General features: G+C 34.8%; 1 long non-coding RNA gene across 1 annotated transcript in view; it reads right to left on the reverse strand.

Annotated features, from left to right (window-relative positions):
- LOC108734189 overlaps positions 1–25,969 on the reverse strand; it is a 56,777-nt gene that overhangs the window by 11,900 nt on the left and 18,908 nt on the right. Inside the window, exon 2 of the long non-coding RNA XR_001937342.1 lies at positions 8,734–8,789. This is a non-coding gene — a long non-coding RNA (uncharacterized LOC108734189). The remainder of the gene's footprint in view (positions 1–8,733; positions 8,790–25,969) is intronic.

Genomic DNA, 25,969 nt, shown 5'->3' on the forward strand with positions numbered 1-25,969 from the left:
TGCGACGCGCTGATGAGATCCAAAAAGATCGAAATCGCGATCCGCGTCTGGCAGTTTCGACAGAATACAGACCACTTCGAATTATTTTGTTGGATAATGTTAATTCAGCGAGTCTATATCGAGAACTGACTAATTGATTGCCCACATTTATGTTGAAAATTCTATCAAACTTGTTTTTAGCCTGACGGGCAGGTACAATACGAAGTAAATGGTTCAAGGGTTCAAGTAGGTATACTAATAAAATGTACAGCTTATTCTATGCTTTTTTGTACCTTGAAGCGTTAAATAAAAAAAAAATTGAAGTGAAACTTACAGTAAATTGTTTTTTTGCTAAGTTACCTAATGTATTAAATAAAACACTTAATAGAAAATTCTTGACGTGTTAGTGAATTATCTAGTAGTTTGCTAAAGCGTTTTGTTTATTAATGAATAAGATAAACTCGCAATTTAGTCCTCTATCAACTCTAGTAAATTATTAAGGGTTGTTAAAGAGAGTTTTCGCCTTCAGTCGTTCATATTTAAACAACGAACTACGCAAAATTACTTTCTCTTTTGTAGAAGTATTACAATCTGATAATATCTATTAAAATCCACTTTGTTATTGATTCCATCAATACTGATGTCCTTTATCTGCAAAGAATTGCCGTAAACGCATACACGGGTTTAATATTGTGAAAATAAGTAGCGAATAGATTGTTTATTATTGTTGTACCAGTACTTAGTAAACTGGCTTCCCATATTCTATGTCTTTACCTTATTATTTCCAAGTTATAATATCGTTGTTAAAATCAGTGAGAGTGTTGCTCCACAAAATCTGAAATGTACGGTTCTATGCCAAGATTTTTGTATCTTTTTCATGGAAAGAAGGTATTCAAGTCAATATAAATTACGTAATAATTTACGAAACATGAACTTTGAATTAAGTTTTCAATTAAAGTTTCCTGAGAGTTTTGTATAATTTCAGCGACTCTCAATTTTACTCAAAACATAAAAATATCCTAAAGAAGACCATTAAAACTTCGTTTGGCTGAAACTCTCTGCCGGCTTATCAATTTTGGTTTCTATCTCCTAAATCGTTTTTAATCCTTAAACTAAAAAATGATTATGGTGCTAATAATTTTTGTTTCATTTATATTATTTGCCACACCATGGTACTTTATCAATTATTTGTCCTTACAGTTATACTTCGTTTAGTTTCTCTAGCGATGTGACCTTTAGTTTGACCGGCGCAAAGTAGAAAAGAACAGCACCAGGCCAGAAAAGAAAGGAGACAACTCTCGGGCAAACTATTAACCGGTGAGGAGCGTATAATCCGTACAGTACTGCACGGAAAAATTTACCATTTTATCCACTACAATTGCATTGCTCAAATGTGTTGTTATTGGTACCAATTACTACTGAAAATATCAACGAGATGTTTATTTATATTTGAAGACATATTAAAGGCTTTAACGCTTGTTTTCCACTCGCACTACTACTCATGATTGAACAAAACTTTTGGCAGGTACTGTATGAAAAAGTATGTTTAATGAACAGGAGTCGAGAGTATAATGAGCTTTTTTCTCCCTACCTACGATTTTGCCAACGCGCATCCAAGACATTGAAAGGGGCACATCGCTACCGAAAGTAAATGAAGTATAACTCTGCTTCTCCCTTATAAATACTTTATGGTAATATTAAAAGACATCACTGCTCTTATTTTGACAACGATTCACATATTCGACGAGCTTTTTCTTGCTATAAAATTTGCCTTCAATGACAGTGGTATTGATATTGACCGAATATATTCAAGGTTTTCTATCTAAATACTGTGCAAGGGATATAGAGCTCAACTATAAAGACATTAATCAACTGTTCGGGAGTTTGTCAAATTGCCAACATCAACTAACTCTCTGTCTAAGTCAAGGGCGCAGTTGGATTTCGGTCAGAGAAACAAATCGTCAAGGACACTGTACGCATTAACTTTTTGATGCACATGTATAATTTATCATGTTTGCATACCGAGAGAGATTCTATTAATGTACTTGAACCAGTTTTAACTAAACGGAATATGAATGAAATGCTTTCTCAAGTTTGTATAAAAAGCATTAATAAATTATCGTAAAATACGTATGCAAATACTTGATGGAAATCGACTTATTATAATGTAATATGCCATTAAATTAAAACAAAGAAAAGCATTACTTATCTGCTAGAATCCACCCCTGACAGGTATAAATATAGGAAGCATGTGTAAGTGTAATTTAATTAAGTTAATTTGTAACTTCTGAAGAAGCCACAAAGTGGTGAAAGACGCGCTATGTTTAAAAATAACTGCGAAGTTTTTTATTTTTTCATTTCTTAAAAAAATAATGCTTGTAAATTTAAAATAATAAGAATATTTGCAATTAACTGACAAATATTGTAATATTTTCGTATTCGGCAGTTGTACCTATTTTTATTTCACACTAGCGACCCGCCCCAGCGTCGCAAGGGTGCAATGCTGATACTTAATATACTACTGAATGTCTTTATATACAACATTTACAGTTTTTTTGTCATTAGACAATACAAATCGGCCTCTCGGCCGGTACCGCCGCAACCGCATGTCCCTGCATTTTAAATCTGTAATATCTTCGAAAATATTCATATAAATTACATGCTGTTAAGAGCCATATTGATCTATATTAAATGCACAATGTATTCGAGGTACTTAATTGGATAAGGATTAATGCTGTATTGCTTAAAATCACTTCGTAAATAAGCCATTATTTCTCGTAAAAAGTAAAGGATAAAAAATGGTTAATGTGGGTTATCTCTAAGAGATAGACATATACCATCCAGGACTTTTTTGTAGACCTTTTTAAGATGTAGAATACTGTGGTACATTATCTTGATCTATCTCGTAGGGTTTAGCCAGCGTTTGCAATGTAAGCGCAAAAAAAATGTGTTTATTTACATCACATCACAACCCTCTAAAATTATCAGTGCTTCTCTACTATATTATGCATGTATTATATGTACATATAAACCTTCCTCTTGAATCACTCTATCTATTAAAAAAAAAACTGCATTAAAATCCGTTGCGTAGTTTTAAAGATCTAAGCATACATACATAGGACAGACAGCGGGAAGCGACTTTGTTTTATACTATAGTGATGAAATTTCTGAAGAAGTTGCAGATTTTTATGTTTATTCAAACTTTACCGGAAAACCATTGGAAATTTTCTATATTTTATTGTTCATTCAAACTTTGTAATTTCCAATCATCGCCAAACTATAAAGTTATCTTTGGTTTCATACATTTTCCTCTTTATTTCAAGAATTAGTTTGATTTCAATTCTGATACTTTATTGACACTAGTTATAACTCCTTCTCCTTCCTATCGCGTTTTATGGTTTAAATCATTGCCAAAAAAGAAAAGGAAAAGAATGCGATTGTAGATCTCCTCCTGCAAGTGATTTAGACAAACGTTTTCAGTTTCCTTATCAGATTCAGGCGGGCAAAAATGTAATAGAAAAAGGACGTTCGGGTTGTAGGGTTATCAGTTTCATTCCCGTGCAGCGTCAACTTTCGCGCGCTATTATCGTTCATGTAAGTGATTCACGAGAGGAGAATTTTTGTTTTCGAATTTTGAAAGTTCAACCGTACCAACTACGGACGACGACGTTATCTGGATGTTGATAGCAGCTGGAAATGTCACCACGCTTTGCAATCAACAACGCTATCACTTATACCTATCGTCCTTTTCCCCCTTTGGTGATAACGACAAGCAGCGTTCAGAGGAGCAACAACTCTTAATAAAACTTAATGACACAAAGGGAAAACGTTCAACTCACTATGGTACCTACAATGCCGTTTTAGACTACGCAAGTTAATATCATCAGTTTATACCAAATTCAGGTGGCAAAATGTCGTTGTATGGTTATCAAATTAAGGCCCCAATGTAATAGGAGTATTGATAGTAAGATTTTATCTGGAATATGGGATACAGAAACACTTAAGACTAATTATTGTAAGCCAAAATTTGATGTATCCCAATAGCCTTCACGAAAAGCAAATTTTTCTTATATTACTACTATTACTACATTTTCCGCCCTTTGATGATTGTAATAGTGCAGGAATACATGGGGTACAGGATAAGGAACATTTATCGGTAAAAAAGCTAATTTAACGTTCCTACACCAAAGCACGATAGTAAAAACAACTTTAAAATCGTACATGTAATAATTCTAGCAAAAGGAAATATTTAAAAATCAAAACCAAAGTTCTATGGGAAGGTATAGTAGAATATCTATATCTTTTCAAATAATCTGCAGAATAATACAATGTTCAACACTAGGTATTTATAATTTTATTGAAAATGGTTATTCCTTAATTCACTGTTTTAATTGCCTAAAGAGACGTAGACGTTCAAAATGAAGCCAAAAATAATCCAATTGTGAAAGAGACTAGATATATTTTAAAAAAAGTATTAAATTTTTTGTTGAGAGCCACTTAAGAAGTAACTTAATTTATTCTTTGGTTAAAGGAATGTCTCTTTTATACAACAATAAGCATCAAGGTATAGGTACGTATACACTCTCAGAAATGCTTAGTGGTGAATGAAGTCGGAGAAAACTTTTCATTACGCGAAAAAGTACACTTTTGTGTTGAAGTTGTAGTTAGGAGTTGCCCGTTTATTAAGAAAAACGACAAACTCCAGACCGTCCTTTATTTTAGTCCGTGTGTTCATCTCACTGAAAAACGACGATTTTAAAGTCTCGTACAAGAAATGCGTTTTAGTAAAGACATAAATCTCTATCAATTAATTTAAGGCGAACTTCAAATTATTAAGGAATTACACTATTAAAAAGAATTAGTTTTGCACAATATATAATAAATGAGCAATGAAACAATGAGATTCTAAGTATTAAAAATTAGATGAAAAATAAAAAAGTTTTGCCATTTTTAACGATTTAAAAAATGTTGAAACTTTTTCGGGAAGTAAAATTTCAGTTTAATGTTTAAAAAAGTTTTATTAATACTGTAATATTTCCGAACAAACCGAAAGCTTTTGAAACACTATATCGAAATATTTCTTATCATCATCTTAAGGTTGTCAGTTCTAAGACTCGTTGGACACGCACTTCCACTCTTTCCTATCCCTACCTAATCTTCATATTTCCTTAACTATTTACGAACAGTAATCTGATCTAGGTCTACCTCTACTCCTCTTAATTCGTTTTTCTGTCTCTACAATATGTCTCTAACTAATCCCTCATGATTAAGGTGTCCTACCAACATATCTCGCCTGTTTTTTATTGACTGCTTATAAATTAGTGAAAGGTCTCATAAAAAACCGAACCAAATGAATGAAAACGTGCGGAATATATAAAGAACAATAAAATGTTATTTTGGTTATAACGACTAGTCTGCATTCACGAATCCGATTGTTATAGAAACAACCTCACCGTACTTACTAATCCTCTTTAGTTGTTCCACTGTAAGGTATTTATCTGCACGTTAGAGCGGACTGCGTACAAGTTCCACTCTAGAGCTTGATCTGTTTTTCAGAGACAACAGGATTTAGTTACCAAGACGTTAACAACACGAAAATTGAGTTATTTCAACGGCCAGGTCAGGTCGGTAGATGCTACTGCTTCATCCTTCTCAATGAAATTTCAGACGAGGAAGTTAAACAATTTTAGTTTTATGAAGTTACGAGAAGTACGAGACTCAGATGGCTGAAAGATGGTAAAAACGAAAATGTATCGAAAAAAGCTTTACGCGATAGTTGAATGCTGGAGGATTACTATCTGTCTACTTATTGAATAGCTACAAAAAAAAACAGTAAAATAACTTGGCAGGGTAATGTTAAAATAAAAAAAATTGGTGAAGGTGCCAGACACGAGACTAATTTTTAATTTCAGTTATATATTTTCCTAACAAGAAAAATTCAAGGGGTCGTCCTCTACCCTTTTCCATCCTGAAACAACCCGTTATTTAATATAGGTCTTCGTACACCTCTATATAGTCCTGTTTATGCTCCTAGTATATCTATAATATGATAATACTGTTAGATATATCATCTACAAATCTAAGCATGCTATACTTCATTTATTTTCTATAGCGATGTGCCCTTTCCAATGTCTTGGACGCGCGCTGGCAAATCGTAGGTAGGGAGAAAAAAGCTCATTATACTCTCGACTCTTGTTCATTAAACATACTTTTTCATACAGTACCTGCCAAAAGTTGTGTTCAATCATGAATAGTAGTTATAATATGTCTTCAAATATAAATAAACATCTCGTTGATATTTTCAGTAGTAAATGGTACCAATAACAGCACGTTTGAGCAATGCAATTGTAGTGTATGAAATGGTCAATTTTTCCGTGCAGTACTGTACGGATTATATGCTCCTCACCGGTTAAGAGTTTGGCCGAGAGTTGTCTCCTTCCTTTTCTGGCTTAGTGCTGTTCTTTTCTACTTTGCGCCGGTCAAACTGAAGGTCACATCTCTACAGAAAGTATAATTCTTTACTCGTATATATCTATCTCGGAAGTTGTCCTGTTTTCAATAATATTAATTCCATCTTCAATAAATAGATCAAAAATAATAAACCGTATAATCAGTAAAAATGATGTTTAGGAAAATACATAAATAATCATCAAACTGTGAAGTCTGACATCATGAACCCTTTATAATAAGTGTCCCATGTGTTTGTCTGTTGTCGGCTTCAATATATGTAAAATTGTGCTTTTATCTCTCAATTTTAATTAACTGTTTGGAATTGTTCCAAATGTTTTTAAACCGCTTTCTATCCTTGAAGTCTGCAGAAAAATGGAGAAGATGCGAGACAGACAGACAAAGCAAACAGTTATTTGACGTAAAAATGGCAGAACTTTAAACTGGCTGACGGCATAAAGTCGCCACGAGACGTTTAACGGAAAATTATAGAGTAAAGAGAAGTTTTAAAACGGAATTTCACCGACCAGCTTCATATGTGATTGTTTCAGTTTTAAATAAAGCCCTTGTAACAAAATTAATGCATAAAAAGTTGAAAAAACTAAATAATTTTGTAGTCTATTAAAAGTCGTTAAATAAAAGTTTATTACCATCTTTAACTTTCGCTATTTCTAAAATTCCTGGTGTCTAACTCAATGTATATAATTTACCTTACAACACCACGTATTAAATATCCATAAGCGTTATTACAATTCTAAAACTAAATCTTTAATAAAAGATACTACGAAGTTCTTTGTCAAAACGACGAACATCTGCTGCAAAAAGATTTGGAACTTATGAATTGATAATGACCCATAAGAGTTGCACTTACAGAGAACTCTGAGAGATTGCATTTTGCATTTATCAAAAGCTGCAAAAGCTTCAAACTTCATATTTCAGCTATCGTGCTGTTTCAGTTGCTTTACCTAGTACAGCAGTAACTTAAGGAAAATATAAACAGAAGCACATAAACACAAACATTTTCTAGGATTTATGGTTTATGCATAAAAGGTACCTGAAGCGGCAAAATATAATAGGAAGTCTTGTTTCACTTCATGAAGTTAAAACAGAACATTACATATGCATATAGAAGCGCATTTTGCTTCATATAGGGGACTTTTGACCTATATGTACCTACTTAATAACAATTAGAACGTAGTGTTTGCGTAGGTCGTGGATACGGATTAACAGTCTCGAGATTCTCATCATCATCATCATAAGGTCGTCAGTTCTAAGACTGGTTAGACACGCACCTCCAGTCTTTTCTACCCTGAGCTAATCTTCGCATTTCCCTAAAACTAGAACAACCCACATACTTAACTATTTGCGAAGAGTAATCTAATCTAGGTCTACCTCCACCCCTCCTAACTCCTGTTTCTGCCTTTAATATGTCTCTGACTAGACCTTCATGCCTTCTTTTTATTGAAGCTGACTCGACCCTGCGCTATCCTTTGCTTTATATCCCTACTACTCCGTCCGTCCTAAAATCCACCACTTCTTCTAATTTTTCGTCTCCTATCTTTATATTCGCTCTTTCTCTAGTTTTTCTTCCCTTGCATACCAGTATTTTTGTTTTACTTCTCGAGACTCTACGTTCGTTAAGAAAGTGTGCGGGCCGATTGGTCACACGGCGTAAAATTTTAAGTAAAATTACTGGTAATTGAATAGGAACCTCTACAAGCTTCCGTGGTTCAGTTTGAATTCAATTCCAGACCAATGCATTACCTTTTTTTGTTAATTTCATGCACAGGGCAAGTAGGTATATTAGTTGTGCTCTTAATCAAATTGCTAATTAATTAATTAGCGGTAGTTTATAGTTAGGTGAGTGAAGATTTTCATAAAGTTTTTAATTGCTCACTTTCAAAAGGTATTCACCGGCTCTTAGCTCTATAATTAAAATTAACTTTACTATATTCTCTTATTCCGTCATCATCACGGTAATGTTCTATTATCTGAAAGGATGTTCTAACTTCCGGTATTGTTTTTCACGGAAAACTTTAACAGAAAACAACTTCAGGTGAGTTGACAATCTCGAGGGAACCGGAAACTATGTAAGAACAACTTTTAGCGAAGTTTATGAAAGAGAGAGAGAGAGAGATTTACGACAGAACAAGATGGATTAAAATTTATCAAAGAAAATTATCCACAATTATTTCTAGACTTTGAGTTGTAGTCGAATGGTTTAATAATAACTTAAAGGTGTCACGAGGTTAATTTAAGTGTAAAATCGTGTTACAAGTAGAAAAGTTGAATAAATAAAAAACTTACCGCTTATGTGGTTGACCATTGCAACGATTGTTGTTTGCATTTCGATTCTGAGAAATCTGTAACAAGAATATCTAATCAGTTAACATTATATTGTGACATTTACGAAGATTTTTGAGAAATAATACACAATAGAATTTTGTTAAAGGTGTATATTTGGAGCACCGCATTGTACGGGTGTGAAACATGGACAGTGGGCGCGGCGGAAAAGAAAAGGTTAGAAGCGTTCGAAATGTGGTGTTATAGGCGGATGATGAGGATATCGTGGGTAGAAAAGGTTAGAAATGAAGAGGTATTGGAAAGAATAGGAGAACAGAGGACTGTATGGAAGTCAATAAAAAATAGGCGAGATAGGTTGGTAGGACACCTTCTAAGGCATGAAGGTCTATTCAGAGACATATTAGAGGCAGAAACAGGAGTTATGAGGGGTAGAGGTAGACTAAGATTACTGTTCGCAAATAGTTAAGGATGTGGGTTGTTCTAGTCTTAGGGAAATGCGAAGTTTAGCTCAGGATAAGAAAGAGTGGAGGTACGTGTCCAACCAGTCTTAGCACTGACGACCTTATGATGATGATGATGATGAACAAATCAATGCAAAAGGAATTCATACCTCAATTTCTTCGATTTTTTTTCGAACAGAGATAATTTGGGACATTATAAAGCTGCGAATTATTACAAATTCCGATTCTTAAAATAACTGTCAAGATTCGTGGATTATTTCAGTTTGTAGTTTCGTGAAGTTTTGACGGTGAAATTCGGATATCTTTCTATTTAGTAATTAGAGCGTATACCCCACAGTGGGGTAATTGTATAGTATAATTGCTTCCGTGACACTTCATCGCCGTGTTCTATTAGTGGAAAATAAACTGCAATTTCGCATGCAATCTTGCACCCCGTATTCAAAATTTGGTTTACATAATTATCCACTACCTGAAACAAAATCTACATGAAAACTTCTTCAGTTGCATGGAAGGAAGTTCGCCGTTTTCCTTTGGATAACATTCATCGCAGTTGTAATGGTGTACTATTTTAGACAATTTTACCAACTTTATGTAAATCTGAGACCAAGTTTGTTCAGGCGTAAAACTGATAAGTTACTAGAACAAATTCCGCGGTTATACGAGGGTGGATTGATAAGTTTCCGGCCTAACCAAGAGATGACGCCACTAGGCCTACCTTGAGGTGACATTCTATAGTACCATCCTTGGATAGCTTGTAGCTATAGTTTCAGCCCGATCTCCTTGCTAGTGTAGGTTTGACAGCACGCTGAACAAGACGCCTCTGTGGTTTTCGTAAAAATGGAAAAGCAGGAAAATCGTGCTGTCATCAAATACTTTTATTTGAAGGGGTTAACGCCGAAGGAAATTAAAAAAGAGATGGACTCAACACTGGGGACATCCTCCCCGTCATATTCAACCGTTAAGCAGTGGGTTTCCGAGTTTAAAAAGGGTCGTGTGAGCACCTCTGATGGGCCTCGCTCAGGACGCCCCGTTGAGGTCACAACTCCAGATATGATCGAAAAAATTCATCAAATAGTGCTGGGAGACCGCAGATTGAAAGTGCGTGAGATAGCTGAGACCTGTAAGATGTCATATGAACGTGTGCAACATATTTTGCACCAACATTTGCATATGGAAAAGCTCTGTGCAAGATGGGTGCCGCGTTTGCTAACAGTCGACCAAAAATTGATTCGAAAAAACATTTCTACCGCAAATTTGTCATTGTATAAGCGTAATCCAAGCGAATTTTTGCGTCGATTCGTAACCGTTGACGAAACGTGGGTCCACCACTACACTCCTGAAACCAAAGAACAGTCTAAACAGTGGATTGGACCAGGGGAACCAACTCCAAAGAAGGCAAAAACAATTTTTTCGGCGAACAAGGTTATGGCTACTGTTTTTTGGGATGCAAGAGGTATTATATACATTGATTACCTTGCAAAGGGTAATACTATCACTGGTCAATACTACGCAGACTTATTGCAACGTTTGAGCCACGAGGTGAAAATTAAACGACCTCATCTGGCGAAGAAAAAAATCTTGTTTCATCACGATAACGCACCAGCGCACACGTCAATCGTTGCGACGGCTAAAATCAACGATCTAAAGTTTGAATTGATGCCGCACCCTCCTTACTCTCCAGACCTAGCCCCGAGTGACTATTTTCTGTTCCCTAATCTCAAAAAATGGCTTGGCGGTAAGAGATTTGCGGACAATGAAGAAGTAATCGAAGCTGTAAATGGTTATTTTGAGGAGCTTGACGAATCAGTCTATAGAGATGGCATTAATAGACTGGAACACCGCTATGAGAAATGTATCAGCCTTGGAGGAGATTATGTTGAGAAATAAAAAAAAAAAATTTTTAAAAACCTTGTTTTTCTTGGTCAGGCCGGAAACTTATCAATCCACCCTCGTATATAAATTTGGTTACTGTTATTTTTAGAACGCTACGGCATTGAGTTGATAAAACATTTTACCGTTACTAACGCATATTTTTGAAGTGAAACTTCTTTACGCACGGTAGGGTAAGTTCGTTTCATGCGAGTTGCCATGTAACGAAATCATGCAACGGATGTCCCCCCTCTACTAAGCCACGTAGTCGAGTTCGTAGTGGGGATCGCTTGAGCCGTGAGCGCGCTTCAATGCAACGTTCGTTACAGGCCACTCCGGCATGTATACCTAGTGTAAAATTTAAATCCATAGTGTAAAAATAATACCATTAAACCAATTCCTTAACCCCTATCCCGGTGTGTTTGTGTGTTTTAAGAAGTTTCACTTCAGTAGCGTGTTGTACAATTACACGTTGTATTTTTTTGTATATTTTGTGCAATGTAATATTATAAACTAATCATTGTGAGAATCTTTTTTATGATTGATCTCTTTTCTCTGCAGTCTCCGTCGTTCATTAGGGATCATTTTGATTGATCATTTAGTGTCAGTTTCCCTGCAAGGTTTCAGTTCATTTAATGGATTAAGAATGGTCCTGATGAAAGCCACTTCCTACAGGAACAGACAGTGTATGTTATATGGGGATATAGGTGCCACGTAGGTGGTTGATTTAGAAGCGGCAGATGTTGCAACAAACGAAAAGCCAACGGCTTAGCCCGAGCGTGACTGATATCCTGGGAAACCCAGAAATCCGAGACTAGACTAATTCAAACGGTTTTCTGTTACTGTAATACTGCCTGAGTTTAGAACGGTCTGAACAAACACTTCACGTTCATCCCTGTGTTATTCCTAACACATTGGATATTGGTTTTCACGGCATATATTTTCGCTTGTTGTTTAGTTCGATAGCCATTATTACGTACATCCACTTGCCGTATAGACTTACCGCCACGAATATCGGCGGAAAGTTATCGACAGACTAAAAGACGGTAACGATATCGCTAACCTCATTAAGCGACTTTATGTATTATAGCCTTAATATTACACGGCTATAAACTTACCAAACACGTCTATTAATGTTAAAGTAAACGTGCTGAAATTAATGTATCGCTACACGAACCCCAAATTTATGTTAATTTATCAAATGAGAATACGAAATTTTATCAAGAATTCAAATTGCGGGACTTGTACGATAGGTTTATAAGATGATTCTGAAATAAGTATCAATTTTTGTAGTCCGGCGTTTGGCATACTTCATTTGCAGCGATCATACACTAGCGTACTGCACTGGGTTGGATGCATGCGTTGTTTCATACAATCTCATAAAAAAGTCAAACGAATTTAGATTAGAACTATATCTACTAATAATACTATTCTGTACTGACCGAAGATACTGACACATTGACCTAATTCTAATGATTTCGACAGTCTACATACTAATACCCGAATGCTGCTAAGTAGCAGACGATTGAATGTGGCGTTGCAATGTCGTGTTTGCCTACGTGATCTTATCCGGGCTGGACTAGTCCTTGCATGTACTGTCAAATACGTTTTTTTTTTCGAACTCGGACCACCAAACATTTACTTAAATATCTGTAAGCTTGCTACATGTCTTAGAAACTCCTAGAAATTATAGTGTAAAAGCTAATCAATAGCCAATAGGTAGTTTCTTAATAGAAGTTAAGAAAGTAAAGATTTGCCTAATATTACAGAGTCACAATGATTGCGGATATCAAAAGGTAAAGTAAAAAAAATATTAACTTCAAACGCTTCCAGGATATTAGAGAATAATCTACAAATCAAGTTTTCTGCTCCATTTTAAGAAGGGATAGACACAAATGGTTTATTTAACTGTAACCTATCAATTTTTCGGCTTTAATATTATATTTAGTTTTGTGTGATGTTTTACTGTTCAAAAACAGGTGCATGATAACTTTATGCGAGGTAAGACGCATCTAACGCTAGTACAAAAACATGTACTATATTCATGAAAGGGATTAAGGCTTGCAGAATAAATAACCCGGAATAAATCGAAATTTCAATGGTGCCATTAGCATTGGCAGCGAGGGCCCCGTTGGCCGAGAACAATGCGAGAAAAACTGGCACAATGACTAATTGAACCAGTCACGTCAGGGTTGATGCTAAACATTCATTTGGGGCAAGTTAGAGCCCTGGTTGTCGTCGAACAAACATGCGGCTCAGCACTTCAATCCTCATCAGTAAAATGCGGTTACCAAAAATAAATTTTGTCAATTATTGTTGTGAATCAGGTGGAATTTATTGATATGCACTGAGATAAGGCGTTGTTTCAGGCGTTAAGGTCTATGTATAACTAGTAGGGATATAAAGCAGAGGATAGTGCAGGGTCGAGTCGCCTTCAATAAAAAGAAGTCACTTCTATGCACGGGGATTGTTAATTTAGAAATTCGAAAAAGATTGTTAAAGGTGTATATTTGGAACGTGGCATTGTACGGGTGCGAAATATCGACGATGGGCGTGGCGTAAAAGAAAAGCTTAGAAGTGTTCGAAATGTAGTGTTATAGGCGAATGATGAGGATACCGTGGAAAGAGAAGGTTAGAAATGAAGAGGTATTAGAAAGAATAGGAAAACAGAGGACTCTATTGAAGTCAATAAGAAATAGGTGAGATAGGTTGGTAGGACACCTTCTCAGTCATGAAGGTCTAGTCAGAGACATATTACAGGCAGAAGCGGGAGTTAGGTGGGGTAGAGGTAGACTTAATAAAAAGAAGTCACTTTTATGCTTGCGAACGGTTAATTTAATATTTGGAGCGTAGCGTTGTACGGGTGCGAAACATCGACGATGGGCGTGGCAGAAAAGAAAAGGTTAGAAGCGTTCGTTAAGTGGTGTTACAGACGAATGATGAGGGTACCGTAGATAGAGAAGGTTAGAAATAAAGAGGTATTAGAAAGAATAGGAGAACAGAGGACTCTATTGAAGTCAATAAGAAATGGATATAGGTTGGTAGGACACCTTCTCAGGCATGAAGTTCTAGTCAGAGACATATTAGAGGCAGAAACAGAAGTTAAGAGGAGTAGACCTAGATTAGATTACTGTTCACAAATAGTTAAGGATGTGGGTTGTTCTAGTTTTAGGGAAATGCGAAGATTAACTGAGGATAGGAAAGAGTGAAGGTGCGTATCCAACCAGATTGACGGCCTTAAGATGATGCTTTTTTTATATTGCGAGCACAATACAAACTTGACAGGATAATAAGAAAAACAGTTTATATGCGTATATTTCAGTTTTTACGCTAGAATTCCTAATCGTCACAATATGTAGATTGTAGACAGCAGTAGTGTTTGCACACAAGTTTATCGGCGGTAACCGAAAGTCTTCTCTGCCTGCTTCCAAATGTAACAGCCCATTGTCGATATCGAATCGGTGACAGTATTGGTATTATCTGCCTACCGACTCGATCGTAAACGTAGAACGTGAAATGCCTTACATACAAATAACTCAAATGACATAGGTTTCCTTTGACGTACTCGCGAAAACCTTTTCCTTTCATCCAATATTCCAAAAACCGGTTGCTTACAGGAGATTGAGTTTCTAAATAAACGACACCGTCAGTATTGGCATGTTGTTATCATTTCCACCTTGTGAATCGATTTCGAGAATTGAAAGTATACGAATAATACCTGCACCTGTATAAAAAAGTCTAACAAGTATGTCGGCGTCCGATTAATCCAAGTATGAAGTTGTCTTATATTGTAGTTAGGCAGACAACTAAAAGTTCTTATTTTTTACAGCATAGATCTACCCCTCTCTTCTTTTGTTTGCCTCTATAAGTTATTATCGTCTCATTTGTCTTTTATTTATCCTTTATTAATGTGAAACTTAGGTAATGCTCCAGGAAGCAAATATATATAAATTTTGGTATCCTTACCTCTTACCCTATTCGGTGGGTGTTTTTAAGTTTTTGAATAGATCTCAATAATCGAGGTCCATTTTATTTTAACTCTTTAGGGATGGGATATCTTCTTTAATGCGTTCTCTTTTTTCTAAATTTTAAACTTTTGAAACAAAATATCTGAAAAAGTTCGTAAATGTAGCCTTTAATAGGTCCTTTCGGCGAAATTTATAATGAACGCTGTAGCAGAAATATTTAATAAAAAATTTAGTAACAACTCTGAAGTTCCAAAGAAGACCATCCACAGAAATGCAAAAAATGCCTTGGGGTTGAATATATATACCTTCCTTTACAATTATATTTGGTATGGTGTGCTAATGTTTGTATAATTAGTAAACTAATTCCATTTTACATCATTTTTAATACGTATTAACGAATTTATAGGTATATCAATTTGCAGAAACTTTGAAAGTCAATTATTTCATTATCTGCCTGCTTATAAATTCGTTGATAGTCCAAACTCCTACACGCACAGCAGAACGTCGACCTGTTGACCGAGATCCAATTGCAAACATTGGTTGTGCATTAGGAGCCAACTCCAGAACATCAGATGCAATCAATAACTTTAAACTATTATCAAATCACTCCAGATCAATTGATACCAAGTCATTATTCGCATGATATATTATATGTATAGATAATAAACACTTTTAAAGAATGCTTTATTGTTTTTCGAAAAAGGGAGTTGAATGATCCTTGTACGGTAAAATTAATTGTCCATTTCGTACCGTATGCGATTGTGATAATAAATATAATGTGTCTCAAATTTGGCAAAAGGTAAACTAACATTTGTTACATCCAGCGTACTATTTGTAACAACATCTGTTAAAGATTTCCTTGTTAATTTGTTTTAACAGTTAAGTACCTGGTGCATTATTTATGACTATTTAAATATTTATGTTACACATTATAAAGAAGGGTAACATTACTTAATTTACGTATGTAAATTACATCCTATGGCAGCCTTTGTAGAAAGCGAAATCGTTTTCTTGTTGTGTAAATTTGTAATTCGTGGACGTGCTATGCTGAAATTAATGACAAAAATAATGATCTACTAAATTCGAATCAAACCGTTGTATTGTTTCATAAAAAATAGCGGATTTATGTTTAATGGCAAATTGATTTACTCTGTTTTTATGAAATAACAATTTTTTTCTTAAGAAGAATTACGTTGTTGTTGTTCGTAGATAAAACCTTCTCCAAAATACTCCTCTAGACTCTAGAGAATTTCTGTAGGGGTTTAATAAATAACCATCACTTATCATACACGAAACGTCTTCCCGGTATAATCTGAGATATAACGCCGTTATCAATTACAATCGCGGAATGAAAACTGATGATCTCCCACCCCTTAGCTTATTACACTTTTATGTGGAACATTAACTTATAAAATTGGGACTTAGGGCACCCTTTCTCTGAACCGTGTGCATCAAATTGAGTCTAAAACGTGAACTTCATTCAGTTAAGTGGTATAATATATTCTAGCTTTCATTTCGTATCATGAATAACATGAGTCCTCCGGAATTTCTACGTATGTCTGTAACACAGTCTACAGAAATCCAAATTGAAACGTTTATGTTCCTATAATGTGTTACTCCAGTTATTTGTACCTGTAGGTACGTATATATATTATTAGTTCATAGATGAACTAATTAAAATAATATTTGTATATGTTTCATTTTATTCTAACGGGCAGTACATCCTTAAACACTATTGAATTAATTATGAAACGTTAAACATTAAAAATTATTTAAAAAAATGCAATAAACAGAAATAAATAGGAAGTCGACTATCCGGTGATGCCGAATTCCCTCCCGCAGGTAGTTTTGGTTAAAATATAGATAGTCGAATTTCCCCCCGGGTACTAGCCGAGTTCCCTCCCGTTCATATCAGCTCCGTTAATTAAGTTAACGACTACTTACCGATTTTATTTATATGTACGTCTAGCTTTTTGATGCAATCATCTAGAAAAACTTTATTAGTTTTAGTTTGTATTGTTAACAATTTTTTAAAATTAGATGAAACATTTCGTATTTTAACATAAATTTCACACTGAAAATCCAGTAAAACATTAGCTAATTGAATAAAAATAATTCGAAGTGGTCTGTATTCTGTCGAAACTGCCAGACGCGGATCGCGATTTCGATCTTTTTGGATCTCATCAGCGCGTCGCAGGCAGCTCCGACAGAACACAGACCAGCTTTTACCTGCTATCTTAACAGCGCGTTTTAGAAACGTAAACGCCATCTGTAGTACAGTGCTACATTTTAGGATTACGTATGATTCAACAAGGTCCATTTAAATATATGGATATCTATTTGCTGAAACGAATCCCGGCGTAGCTCACCTCAACGTGGGAGGCACGTTACCATAATCGAATAAAAATAATTCGAAGTGGTCTGTATTCTGTCGAAACTGCCAGACGCGGATCGCGATTTCGATCTTTTTGGATCTCATTAGCGTTGTCGTATTTTCTAAAACGCGCTGTTAAGGCAGCAGGTAAAAGTTGGTCTGTGTTCTGCCGGAGCTGCCTGCGACGCGCTGATGAGATCCAAAAAGATCGCAATCGCCATCCGCGTCTGGCAATTTCGACAGAATACAGACCACTTCGAATTATTTTTATTCGATTATGGTAACGTTCCTACCACGTCGAGGTGAGCTAAGCCGGGATTCGTTTCAGCAAGTAGATATCCATATATTTAAATGGACCTTGCTGAAGCATACGTAATCCTAAAATGTAGCACTGTACTACAGATGGCGTTTACAGCGTCATTTGTCGTATTTTCTATTAGCAAATTGTTAAACATGAGGATGAGCCGAATAAAAACATTTGGCCGTTGGGAGGCAATTGATGTATAATTAGAAGGGAATTCGACATACCGAAAATTTTAACCCTAATTAAAAACAGTTATATGGGAGGGAAATGGGCATTATCCGTCCTATAACCTTAAAAATGATATACGTTTTAGCTGCCAATTTCTTCTTATCATTTCGACAGGACATTATTTTTACAGGCACATTCGAAAAGTAACGTCTATTTTATATCCTCGAAATCCCTAGCTTTGCAGGATACCACATAAAAAGGCCAAAGACGTGGTAATCAAGACCGTAAAAATTTATTCCTTTTTATAGTTAGAGCGACACGACTTTTTATTGGTATCATGCAAAATATCGGCGACATTTTTGAGGCCCAAGAGATATATGTGTATGTCGCAAGATTCTGCATATAAAAGGGGAATTATTATTGAGTAAAGACGTATTAATCACTTTGTTCCAGGGAACAACAAGTTTTGTTTATTTTAATAAGAGAAGGGAAAGTGTCGAGGGCGTTTTGATACCGATGTAGTAAAGTTAGGTAAGGCTTTACCAAGTTAACAATAATAAACTTGCACAACATGTTGTTTGCTTTTATTAAGAAGATGCTGCCTTCGTTTCCGTTCGTCTTGCGTCAGCAATTAGCGATACTGCTAATCTCATTTCCAACCCTTTGCTTAAATTTAATGACATAACGCTGATGTAGCAATTTGCATTTTACGTCAAATAATAAAGTAGCATTCTACAGCACCTGGTTAACAACCGACCCTTCCTTAGGTAATGCGATAAGCAAGATGCCTACTGAATCAAACTGGTTCTGTATTAATCCCCAAGGATAATTAAGTAATCTGAAGCCCTTAAGATAAACAATTATTCTGCCTTCTAAACCAAAATACCCGTCGAGTTTATCTAAAGGAAAGCTTTATTTTTCTGCTTTCGACGTTTGGAACAATTTTAAAAAATTGTCGTAGGTACCTGAATAAGGTTCTGATGTACCTAATGGTTGGAACTCTATTTGAGTCCCTCATAGACAGTCAAATGTCGAATACTGTAAAATAATAATCTATAGATAGATTCTGTACTAATATTGCAGAGGTAACGTTTGGATGTAGCAGATAATTTCTAAAATTAGTCATCATCATAAGGTCGTCAGTCCTAAGACTGGTTGGACACGTACGTCCACTCTTTCCTATCCTGAGCTAAACTTCGCATTTCCCTAAAACTAGAACAACTCAAATTGGTCATCTGACATTAAAAATTCTTTTAGAAATATTCAGAATTGACCTATACCTATGCACTGTAACAAAAAGGCTTTTCGTGACCAATTTTGCAAAGTAAGTTAGTATTAAATAAAATAGAAGTTAAAAGTATGCTCTCGTGGACCAAAAGACTTTAATTAGTTATCCGTATACCTATGTTTAATAGTTTAAGTAAAGAAATTTATAATGAGTAGAGATTAAAAGTAGATTTAGCTTTACTATCACTGTTCGTATCGGCTGAGGTATCACACGTTATTTTTGTTTTATTTCTTTGAAGTGACATGTAAAATCAAAATTTATTACTTCACGGAAGAATTTATTATTCTACCAAATTATAGAAATAAGGTTACTTTTATGGCCTTTTCCCTTTTACGAAGGCAATAAATATTACGTCTTTAGAGGAAATTGTGATGCTTGCTGTCTAGAGATTTTCACCGAAATATTCTAAACGCAGTATATACAAAATTGATATAAAATACAAATGTGTATTTTTACGTGAAGCAAGTGTGTTTAAAACAATTTATACAAAATGTATGTGAAAACTGTTTGAAGATAGAAGTCATCGTAAATTTACATCTTTGAACTATAACAAAATTGTTTTATTAAATATTAGGGTGAATCAAGTGGGACGTATCTGATCATTCACGGTGTAGTTAAGATCTCGCACCTAATGATTTCGTCTTTTTAGGGTAGACACAACATCAGAACGGTGTCGAGATACATGGGGGTAAAGGGAACATCGAAAAGATAATGTCAAAAGATAGACCAACTATTTCAATATTTATGGCTAGATATTAAAGGTTAGAAGCGTTCGAAATGTGTTGTTACAGGCGAATAATGAGCATACCGTGGAAAGAGAAGGTTAGAAATGAAGAGGTATTAGAAAGAGTAAGAGAACAGAGGACTCTATGGAAGTCAATAAGAAATAAGCGAGATAGGTTAGTAGAATACCTTCTCAGGCATAAAGGTCTAGTCAAAGACAATTTCTTATAAAATCTAGTGAAAATTACATCATCATTATCATAAATCATAACATCGTCAGTCCTAAGACTGCTTGGACACGAACCTCCACTCTTTCTTATCCTGTGCTAAACTTCGCATTTCCCTAAAACTAGAACAACCCACATCTTTAACTATTTGCGAACAGTAATCTAACCTAGGTCTACCTCTACCCCTCCTAACTCTTGTTTCTGCCTCTAATATGTCTCTGACTAGACCTTCATGCCTGAGAAGGTGTCCTACTAACATATCTCGCCTATTTCTTATTGATAGTGGAAATTCCTAGCAAATTTTTTCGATTAAACTGCAAATGACTTGGATATTTCAGCAATTACTCTGGAGATCGGTTTTAAACTACTTTCACCGAAGATCAGAGGCTACAGGCCAGGTATAACCGTAAAGAAAGATAACACCTAGAGATTTAGGGATAAAGGCAATTCTTTAGGGATTTACTCACTAACCTACCAAACACAAAAGACTAATAGAAACTTTTTAGCTCTTTCATACAGTTGGAAAGGCTTAGATTAGGTGCCTACTTTAAAACTTCTTTATCGACACACCAGAAGTTCCTTTTGTTAAATGTAAAGTGGGTGGTAGCATCCTAAGTCAACAGTTTTTTCAATTTTGAGATAAAAAAATCGAAGACAATCGCAAAATATACAGAAGCGAACCCTTTTGTTTTCTAAAAGGATGTGTTGTCTTTCGCTAGTATCTATTCATAAAATTTAACAATCTTTATAATTCTGTTGCTACAGAAATAATATCTTGTATTATAATAATCAAGAGATAATCTAAATATTTATCAATAAGAATTATTAACTGTAAGTTTTTACCAATTTTTATTTTAGATTGAAGTAGTTTCTGGAAAAAATTTTATTACCGAGGAGTATGCTAATTTGAAAATGCTATCTTAAATTAGTTATCGGCCATTTTTAGCCAACAAAAAATTGAGGTAGGTACTTGGAATAAGAGACCCTTTTAAGTTAATGCAGCTGCTGGTTTGGCGAAGACTAATGAACTGGAATGTATAATTAACTGATTTTAAAATAATCCAATCAAGAGGGGATCAATTAAGAGACAAAATGGTGTGTTTCTATGAACGATCGGAATATTAAGTTCATTGTTGAAAAAGTTTATTTAAATAAGCGAACGACTTCAAAATTCCCTGGAGAACAATATCGAAGTTCAGGATGAAAAATTAGAACCAATAAAATAAGGGGTTGTCGCAGTGCGGGGTAAATGATGAATTCTGCTTAAATTACTTTATCGTAGTAGAAAATATTTGGAATAAACATAAGTTTTGGAATAGTTTTTTTATAAATAAAAACCTAATCAAATTATTCGTACATTACTGTTATTAAAGTTGAAGAAGCATTTGAAGGTGATCCTTTCTTAAATACGGTGGAATCTTCTGTGTAATTCATTTGATAAATACATAATTGGGTCTATAATAATCAAAACAGTGAAAGCTAGGTGTCTTAACCTAACTTAAGCTAACTCCTTGTATCCCCTGTTCTCCTAGCTCGTTCTAATTCTCCCCATTTCTAACCAAAGTATCACATTATAATAAGGTAATTAAGCATGCTTGTTCATTTACTTATTTTCTTTAAAACCATGGTAAGAACATTGTAACTTTTTATGTTATTTGTTGTATTTATGTCTACTGAACATGCGTCTAAACCGGAAATTGGAAAAGCCTCGGCAATTTACGGTTAATCTAAATCGACAGTTGGATACAATAGTGGCAGACCCGTGCATTTATGTTCCTATTGTATACCTACATGCAAGCGCTATTAGATTAATTAGATAGGAATAGGACACGTCCGGATTCATGCGTGCGGCGAATCATGGATGCCATTAGGAATTTAACAAATAGGTAGTTGTAGATTTCATCGATTTTATCGTTTAATATATGGTTGTACATATTAGGCAAAGGCGAAGACCACAGTGTGAAAATTTTATTAGATTAAATTAAATTAATTCAGACAATTTTCTTTTTGCGAATCTTCGTGATTTGCCCATCACAAAACTTTGTTGCTACTTTAGAAAATACTACAAATGGCGTAGTAAACTCCATCTGTAGCACGATACTACATAAGGTAAAAATTGGTCTGTGTTCTGTCGGAACTGCCTGCGGCGCGCTGATGAGATCCAAAAAGATCGAAATCGTCATCCGCGTCTGGCAGTTTCGACAGAATACAGACCATTTCGAATTATTTTGTTGCTACTGTTGAAATAATCTCAAAATACGACTCATGTTTACCGTTATTGTTGTATTATTTGCAGATAGTTATAGAAGAATTTGAAATCACATTACTTTATGCATCCAATCGATACCATTCGGTCGACATGCACTTTATCTTAATTACGTTCAGCGAAAAGGAAATTGAAAATTCAATAGTTTGTAGCATTCACCATTTGCAAACATAACAGTAATTCTTCGTTGGTCAATTTTCAATCCGTGGCAAACGAAGATAAATGAAAATGCGGCAAATTGAATTAAGCTTTAAGTTCGCCGTTTAAATCCTTAAACCCGCTCGGGCTTTTAGACACTGAATACTATCAGTTAAGCTGAATTCATTGTTATTATATTCAGTTTTCAAAAGTGATTATCAGATATACGTGGTAGTTTCTGTCTGATGTTAAAACGAATAAAAGCAAATGTTAAGAGTTCATTTTTCAGATATAGGAAAATTGTTTTAAAAGAAAATCAATTGTTACTGTTTCGAAGAACTTTTTAAAAATTGTGATTGATTCATCATTCACAGCTGCCAAAGTAGTTTAGAACAAATTTGAAGATTACGTTTGTTTTTTTTATCTATAGCAGTAAAATTAATTAAATTAGTTTGAAACAAAACTAATTATTAATGTCTTGAGGTGCTTTTTGAAGTTTATAATCGATTCTTCATCCATAGCAGGAAAATTCTTTTAAAATGAAATCAGTTATTTATTAATGCCTCGAGAAGGTTTTTGATGATTACGATTGATTCTTTACCCATACCAGGAAAATTCGTTTAAAAGAAAATCAGTTACTGATACCTCGAGGAGCTTTTCGAAGATTATGATCGATTCTTCATCCTAAGCAGGAAAATTCACTTAAAAGTGTATCAACTGTATTATTAATGCCTCAAAGAGTTTTTTGAAAATTTTGATTAGTTTTTCACTCACAACAGGAAAATTCATTTAAAAGGAACTCAATTACTAATACGTCGAGGAACTTTTTGAAGATTATGATCGATTCTTCACCCTTAGCAGGAAAATTCGTTCCAAACAAAATCAATTGTTAATGCCTTAAGGAGCTTTTTGTAGATTATGATTAATTCTTCATCCACAGCAGGAAAATTCATTTAAAAGAAAATTAATTATTTATTGTTTCGATGAGCTGTTTGAAGATTGTGATTGATTCTTCGACCGTAAGTAATTTTCTTTTAAACAGATGACTAGCACAGAAAGGACGCGATAGAAATTTCTTTTACGAAATTTTCTTATGTTAATCGTTAATCGTATACAGAGACTGTAGATAATGCGTATGTGTTGGTGTAGGTAGGTATCAGCCAAAAACTTTGTGTAACATACCCAGTTACAAGCTTTGAAAATTAGGGACATGCTGCTAATTACTTTCCTAATTAATGAAGGAATTATCTGGAACAGCGACTCCTAGTGACCAAATTGAACTCAGTGATCACTTAATACCTGACAGTCTCGATCTCTCCAGTTTTGCTCACATATTCGCATCGACAAGTTTTCAATGAGAAACGTGAACCGGGTTACTGTTTAATTAGGTTTTGGTTCACAGTACAAAGCTTCAAAGCTATAAATGTATCTATGTATGCGAGTTATTTAGGCAAAGTTAGCTTACAGCGAAAAATAGTTTAGTAACAAAATGGTTAGGTCGTATCCAATCGCCTTCTGATCAGATGGAAAGTATCAGTTTCAAGGAAAGTACAAAATTTGTTACTGTATGCTATAAAAATGTGAGTTTATTTGGAGTATAAAGAACGACTTATTTTTACATCAGTAGATATACTTCATTTATTTTCTCTAGCGATGTGCCCCTTTCAATGTCTTGGATGCGCGCTGGCAAAATCGTAGATAGGGAGAAAAAAGCTCATTATACTCTCGACTCTTGTTCATTAAACAAACTTTTTCATGCAGTACCTGGCAAAAGTTTTGTTCCATTATAAGTAGTAATGCGAGTCGAAAACAAGCGTTAAAGCCTTTAATATGTCTTCAAAAATAAATAAACATCTCGTTGATATTTTAAGTAGTAAATGGTACCAACAACAGCACATTTGAGCAATGCAATTGTAGTGGATAAAATGGTCAATTTTTCCGTGCAGTACTGTACGGATTATACGCTCCTCACCGGTTAAGAGTTTGGCCGAGAGTTGTCTCCTTCCTTTTCTGGCCTAGTGTTGTTCTTTTCTACTTTGCGCCGGTCGAACTGAAGGTCACATCGCTACAGAAATTAAACGAAGTATAACACAGTAGAGTAAAAGTGGACAGAAAGAACGAAAATGACTCTTCATAAGAAAATACATGGGATTTTGGCTCAGAACGAAGGTAGTCTATCTACTTACGTCCTTTGGGTATAAACTAGACAAAAATGGATGGAATTCACCAGCGATTTAAAATTACAAACTTTAAAAAAAAAAATTAGATGAGCAGGCGATGTGAATTTAGAATAATCCCATATATATTATTTGTGCCTACTATTATTATTATTATTATTATTAATGTTATTACGCATGTCGCCCATTCTCAAATCGTTCTAAGCTGTCTAAGCTATCCATTACAAAATCGGAATCCCGTGGGCTTACCAGGGCTTCCACCACTAAATACGTGTCTGATGAGGCAGTTTCGAGAAAGCGGTGTCATCCGGATTATCTCACGATCTCTAACCCATCTAAAAATGTTTTTGCCGAAATTGGAACGCTGTCCCTCTTTATCAAAAAGGATCACATCAGCCACATGTCGCATAAAATATTTTTAGATTTTCATATAACGTATCTACCTACGTTTAAGAGCATGAACGCGTGAAATAGAAAATCTATTTATTTTTAGTTGTAATTTGCTAAATTCTACTCGGTCGTGAACCGAAAGTTACTGAATGCTTTCAAGTCATCGTACTACATCAAAGAAGTTTTCAATATTCAACATTCAGTGGATAAGTGAAAAAGTTTGCATATTCTACAGACGTGTATTATTTGTGGCACACAACCACAATATAAACTTCCTCAAAGTAGCGGAATATACTTCAGATTTACCATGTAGTAGAAGTAAACTTTATATTATGTAAGAAGCTTACGAAAATATGAAATGAAGACATACAAGGTCTGTTCAAAAAGTATCGCGAATTTTATGAGCAATTTGATACAGATTCCCTGATCAATTTTTTGATGTAGGCAAAAATTGAAGACGAATCAAAGCTCATGCAAGCAAAGCAGCTGTCAAAACTTAACTAAACATTATCGGTATAAGTGAGAGACATGAGTACCAACATAACGCCACAAAAAAATCGAAGATTGAACATACGTATCCCGCGGAAATTCAAAATTCGTAATACTTTTTGAACACACTTCGTATATAGGAACAGGTTATAACGCAACGGGAATTGCAGACTTCGAAATACTGACTAACCTTAAGAAAACCTATTTGGCCTTTAAATTGAAAAACAGTTCTCAATCTTAGGAGTAAGAGAATTAGTTTTTCCAGATTTCAAAACGGTTGCTTAATGTTGATATTTTGTTGTACAATGGTTTGCAGCTTATGAAAACTACAAAACAGTCTTGTGTATATATGTAAATCGTTGTGATATCCGCGATCTACCAATGGCTTAAATGGTGC

This window comes from Agrilus planipennis, unplaced genomic scaffold, assembly GCF_000699045.2.
Source record: "Agrilus planipennis isolate EAB-ADULT unplaced genomic scaffold, Apla_2.0 scaffold7, whole genome shotgun sequence".
Classification (NCBI taxonomy): Eukaryota; Metazoa; Arthropoda; class Insecta; order Coleoptera; family Buprestidae; genus Agrilus; species Agrilus planipennis.